The sequence below is a fragment of the Diceros bicornis genome, chromosome 37 (assembly GCF_020826845.1).
Source record: "Diceros bicornis minor isolate mBicDic1 chromosome 37, mDicBic1.mat.cur, whole genome shotgun sequence".
Taxonomy (NCBI): Eukaryota; Metazoa; Chordata; class Mammalia; order Perissodactyla; family Rhinocerotidae; genus Diceros; species Diceros bicornis.
The window spans coordinates 29,769,489-29,775,771 of record NC_080776.1 but is presented as its reverse complement, the minus strand read 5'-3'; the positions used below and the strand labels follow the sequence as shown (position 1 = coordinate 29,775,771).

The 6,283-nt window shown below is 55.2% G+C and overlaps 1 long non-coding RNA gene across 1 annotated transcript; it reads right to left on the bottom strand.

The window, feature by feature from the left end:
* Nucleotides 1–4,065: 4,065 nt before the first annotated feature.
* Nucleotides 4,066–5,227, bottom strand: LOC131399212 (uncharacterized). Its single transcript, XR_009217074.1, has 3 exons — nt 5,215–5,227; nt 4,268–4,327; nt 4,066–4,096 (listed from the first exon to the last, which is right to left on the bottom strand). It is a non-coding gene; the product is annotated as an uncharacterized LOC131399212 (long non-coding RNA).
* Between the last annotated feature and the right edge of the window lie 1,056 nt (nt 5,228–6,283).

Genomic DNA, 6,283 nt, shown 5'->3' with positions numbered 1-6,283 from the left:
GAATGTGTGTCTCAGGCAGAGCCTCTGTTCACTCATCCCTAAGATGGGCCTGATGCCCCAGATCCCAGGGGCGGCTGCGAGGCTCTCATTAGAGGAGCTGTGTCAATTGCTGAGAGCTCAGAGCTCAGTTTGGGGCCTTCTGTATCGCAAGGCTCAGGATCCTGGTCCTCCCTTCCTGGTCCTCAGGTTCACCCACCTCGAGATAATCACCCATCGCCAGGTGCAGCATCAGCAGGTCACCAAGGAAAGTGCCAAGGTAGGGGACAACACCCTGTGACATCGAGTGCGGGTGGGATGAGTGCTTGTTGTCAAGTCAACCCCCTGCAGACCCTCCCCTGAAAAGTCGTCACCCTCAGCCTCCTGGCCCACCCCAGGGTTCCCACGGGGAGCCGCCTAGGACCCTTAGCAGCCTCCCCTCAATTCCTCCTCCCTTCACACCCCAAGAACACCACACTCTTCCTCCTCACCTCCCAGGGCCGGCTTCTGGCAAATCACAGGGTGTGCGGTCCCTGGCCCTTCCCACAACAAACCCATCCTGCACCAGCTCTTCCAGGCCCCCCTCCCGGTCACTTCTACTGGGGGATTCAGACACTGTGGCACCAGGAGGAAGGGACCTCCTCTCTTGATTTGAGGCCTCCAGCTGGGAGCGCAGAGCCCCTCCCCCACAGGCACACTCACCTGCTGCTACTGGTGCTTCTCCTGCTCTCTCTGGGTGCTGATCTCCGGGGGGGCAAACGTGGAGGGCCCCTCCTGTGAGGGTCCAGGACAGTGTCAGCGGGCCATACTCCCCTCACCTCATTCCTCTCCAGCACCACTGGCCTCTGACCCTGGACATCTGATTCAAGTCAACTGGTACCAATGCCACTCCATCCTCCAAGGTCTTGTGATTCCAGAACAAGCCCAGGTCCAACTCTCACTCTGGATGTGAGCTTGGGTTTGTGGCCTGGTGTCCCAAAGCCTGTTTCCTCATCAGGAAAGAGTGAGAACTCCAGCTACCTCACAGGTTCTCCTGAGGACTCAGTGTCACATGACTGTCATCATTGTTCAGGTCCTCACCCCTCCAGGTGGAGCAGGCAGAAATCTCCCACATTCCTTTCCTCCCTCTTACCTCATCACACCCCTGTGAGGCCTGCACCAACGATCACCACCCCTCAATTACCCTGATGAGGAGACAGAGGTCCAAACAGGGGCAGTGAGTTGCTCAGATGCCCACAGAGGAGAGGTCGCTTGCCCCTCCCAGCCAGAGGCCTTGTTCCAACATCCTCACGTAACTCTCAGACCCACCACTGACAACAGTCCTGTCCCCTGTGCTCTCAAAGTGTGGTCCTGGGCCGAGCCGTGGACGGAGAGGACGGGGTGTCTTGGGAGTCCGGTTGAGTGGCTCCTGCCTACCCCAGAGCTGTGGAGTGTCTGGCCCCCAGGCTGAGACAGACAAGCAACCCCTCAGGACATTCCCGTACATTGAACTCTTTCTTTATCCACTCAGGAACTGGACCCCCAACGTGCCACCTCTGATCAACACGGAAGGGGGTGACCAGGACGCTTTGCTTCCCCATTTACATGAAGCTCCTAACGTCCTTTCAGCAGGATCCGCTAAGAATCCATCAGTTGCCTAGACGCTTCTGATAAGCCACCTGGGGCATGTGTCATTGCCAACCAGGCACTCAGGTGAGACTCCTGTGGTTGACTCTAGTGACGGCTCTAGGGGTCCAGTGGGGAGTGCCAGAACGCACACACATCTGTCTCTGTTCCAGCCATTCAGACACAAGGATAAGCAGTCTTTTTGTCCACCTGGAACATGGGAATTCTCTGCCGTGCATGTCCCTGGGGCAGGCAGGGTGCCCCTCCTTGGAGACGTGGTGAAGAGAGAAGAAGCAACAGTGCCCTGGATTCCTGAGGACAGGTTTATGCTGAGAGCTAAACTCACTTTAACCACCCAACAGCCTGGAAGGAGCTACATCCAGCAGGATGGACGTACATGGAAGCCAGTGACCTGCTGATAGAGCCAGCTCAGCAACTTTTCCTGGAACAGCCCAGCCAACACCACTGTGTCCCATGACCACGGCCTCCTGCCCACAAGTGGCACTCCACCTGCCCATGGGCCAAACAGATCCCTCTGCTTGTTAATCTGGACAAGATAGATGGGAACGATTCAGAGAAAGCTCAAGTGAGAAACTATCAAAACCACAGCCTGCCCAGTCCAAATCCTCCACCCCTCCTCTTTTTCCAGACACCGCTCCTCCACTCTACATTGGTCATCAGTTCTCTGCTCAAGGACTTGTCTTGGCTATAATGCTCCTTATGTTTTTCAGAGCTCTCACTGAGGGGAGGGGAAAGAAAGAGGAATAAATTTAGTAATAATGTGAGGGGACTGAGTGCAAATCCCTTTTCTTTGACAACCTGAGAGATTCAAACTGCCTGGAGGAGTGCTCTCACTGGGATCCTCTGAGTTCTAAGGTCTCGTGGGACTGGGAGGGGGCTCTCCTGTTGGTCACTGGGGTCTCCACTCCCCAGCTCTACAGAGCAGCTCTGTGTTGACTGCTTTGAGTTTCAACTGGGCTTAGAGTTCTGTTATTGTAAACACTTGAAAATCTCCTATGTGGCTCAACTCATTTAGGGAAACTGAGTTGTGAAGCAGAACTGGTGCACTAAGGACCCCGGGAAGCTTACAGACCACCCACAGAGGCCCAGGCCCTGTCCCCAGCATTTGCTGCCTCCCAGGAGTTCCCAGCTGACTGAGGGGGCAATGGTAGACATACGGGAGATCTCCATCCACCGTGGTCCTCCTATGGAGAGAGGCCTACCCACCGGGAAACTTCCCCCATGTGTTCTTCAGGTGGCTTATGGAGGTTTTCTGCAGAGCAGAGATGACAGTGCGGGGCGAGGAGAAGTTCTTCTGGACCTCGCACTCGGGGAAGGGAAGAGAATGAGCTGTGAGGTGGGGCACTTGAGCCCCGCTTGCTCTAGCTTCAGTCCCCTTCTATTTAAATCTCCCCTCCTGGATGAGTCAGATGCTCAGGGAGCCCCAGAAGGGCACATTTAGGACCCAAAGAGTAACACTCACAGGGAGGAGGATTTTAGCTCAACCCAGGGAAGGAGCCAGGTAGGAAGTGAACATCCTTCCAGTGGGACCTGGAGTCAGGTCAGCGTGCCCCTGGCAGGAAGGGCCTAGGGACTGTGCAGGGGCTTAGACTACACACTGCAATCCTGGGAGCTGATAAAGGTGGAGGCAGTGCCCAAGGCTCCAGAGAGGGGCTCCACTGGGCCTCCTGCAGCACACCTGGGCCACCTGGATCCAGTGCTCCACCACCCTTACCTTGTCTTGGGCCGTCATGCTCGGGTCCCTGAGGCAGGTGGTGATGACGAGGCTGGCCACCCTTCTGAAGTGTTCGATGGTGGCTCCGACGGTGGGTGCCAGGTGCTCATTGCTGGGCTTGTTCCTCTTGCCCCAGGTGGAGCCCAGGCACTGAGAGGGCACCACCATCCAGAAGAGCACCTGGAGAACAGGGGAAGTGTCACCCAGCCCTGCCACACCCGAACTCTGTGTCCACAGCCCCCAAAGTCCCACACAGGAGTCACAATTTAGAGCTGGAGCTCAGGAAGCTCAGGATGTAGCCTGAGCCTTGTGAGAGTCCCTGGCTTTTCTTCTCTGTCCACTGCGGGCTCCCAGCACAGGATGACCCAGGACCCAATACTGGCAGGGAAGGGAGAGGGACATTTGCACCCAGCCCATCCTGGCTAACTCCAAGCTCCAGATAGTGGCTCAATTCGGCTCATCCCAGGGGGGCATCTTCCACCACCCTGATCGCCCCTCTGGTCTCACTCTGCATTCTGATGCACATTCCCCCCTGGCAGCTACAACCATGGGCCTCGTCTGTCTCCCTTGTAGTGAAATACACATCAGGTGTCTAATAAGTCCTGAGGCTCTTGAGCCTCCTGAGCAGCCGGTTGGGCCACCAGGGACCTGGTTGTACATAGTGAACACACCCCCACACACTGATGGGCCAGGCCCCACCCAGCTTTCCATCTCTTCTACTTCATGGAGTCAGCACAACCATTCTGTGCAGCAGGTCCTGTTAGTGTCCACCTCTACGGTCTGCAGGTGGACAGCAAAGGCTTGGGGATTCAGAAAGTTGCTCATGTCATACGCTTGGTAAGGGATGCAGCCGGGATTTGGACCAAGATCATAGGAGTCCGGGTCAGGCCTGGGGCAACGATGGCAGAGGGAAAGCCTACCCCACCCTGCCCTGAAAGCCCAGCTGCTCACCGCATCCATCACTGTCAACTGCTCCACCACCAGCTTAGGAGGGAAGGCCGTGAGGTTAGGCTTCTTCTCACGCTCCTTAACAGCCACAAATGGAGATGGACTTCCCACTAGAAATGATGGTCCAGGTGACTCCAGCTCAACAGCTCCCACTCCTGCTGGAGCCGATGTCGGCCATTTCTCCAGCTCCAACACTGCTACTGGAGGGGACGCTGGGTCCAGCTCTAGAGGGGGTGGTGTAAATGGAGCTGGAGCCAGCTCTACCTCCACCACTGCCCACTTCTCTGCTTCTGCCGCTGGCTGGAGCTCTGCAGCTGGCGCTGGAGTGGGATAAGGAGAAAGGTTCACGCACATAGCTGACTTTCCACGTGTCCTTCTAAACACAGGAAAGATCCCACTTCCCTTCCAGGAATACCCAACCTGCAGTACCCCTTACCCTCTACTCTGCTTCAGTGGCCTCCAGAAGCTCACACCGGGCAAGAGTAAGAGGGTCAAGGCAGCTCAGCTCCCAACCAGTCAAGGTTACCTGCATGTACATCCCCTTTAGCTTGAAAAAGGGACAGCTCCTGTCTGGTCCCGCCCTAGTTCTGGTCCAACCCGGTCCTCTCAAGGTCCTGAGTGTGGAGACCCTCTGCTCCTGCTCTCATCTCAAAGCAGCACTGGATGGTGTTTGTGGCCTCATGCACCTGCCTCTTGTCTAATGAGTTGGTACAGTTGAAACCATTGGGCAGCTCCTCGACGACCTCCTGAGTGGAGTCCTGCAAAGACTGCCCGGGAGCTATGCCAGAAGGAATCAGCGGCTACCTGCACACTGCCACTGGGGCCAACCCCAAAGAGAAAGTCTGCTCCTCAGTTCATGCACAGAGGGACATCCCTGCAAAGATCTCTGGTCAGGAAGGGAAGGAGATGAAATCTCTAGGGCTCAGTAACATATGAGTAGAGGAGCTCACCTTCTCATGCTTCCAGCCATGACCTGGGGAATGACCATGACAGATTCACCAGGCTTCCGACACCTAACAACAAGCTCCTGCCTAGGAATCACCCACCCCTCATGCCATGCCTTCCCCCCTCCAAACACACACACACACATACACACACACACACACACACACAAAGTGGGGCAAGGAGTGGTGTGGCTGATCAGGTGAGATCACAGTTGTGTCCTGGCCTGCACTAGCCTTTCCTGTGCTGCCCCATGTTACCTTTCACTGCCCCCTGCCAGATGCCCAGAGGCGTTGGGGATGAGGGCTGAGCCAACGTCGGCAACTACCAAAAAGATTCTCTTTCTGGGATTTTTTGAGCCCAAATACTCCAAAAGTTGGGAAACAACAACAAAACATCTTTGCCTGTTGACTGTCTCCAATCAAATGAGCTGGATGAGGGCTGTGGGTGGCTGTATACCAGAGTTCTAAGATCTGTTGAGGTCTATGACCCCACGTCATCTCCTGAACTGTACACAATGAGCCCACACAGCCCTAGCCACAGCTCCCTGGAAACCTAACTAGGGACCTAGCTTTGAGGAGACAGAGATGAATGCAGACCTCCCTTTTCTTACCAGTTCTGCATCCTGGGAAAGTCCTTGTGCCTCTCAGGTCCTCCCCAGTCTCCAAACCTGCACCATGAGGATCAGGCTAGAATCTACTTCCTAGGGACGTCACCCACTGTATATGAGATAATATCTATTACCCCTGTGGGCTAGTGTCACATGTACCTAAGGCATAAACTTAGAGGTGGAAGAATAACAAGGAGGGGTGGGATGTAGTATAGAACACCACTCAAAACAGGCCCGGATTCCAGGAATGTGATATTGGGACAGTCACTTCCTACTTGGCCTCATTTTCAGGTCAGCATCATGAGGGGTTTGCAACTAACGGAAATTCAGATATTGCCATCCTGTGGCATAAAACCATTCAATTGTTTCCTGTTTTATGGAGAATGAGACCCAAGTGCCTCATCTTGGCCTATGAGGTGGGCAGCCTCCACAATGGTACCCAGTAAGCCCCACCCATGGTATAGCCA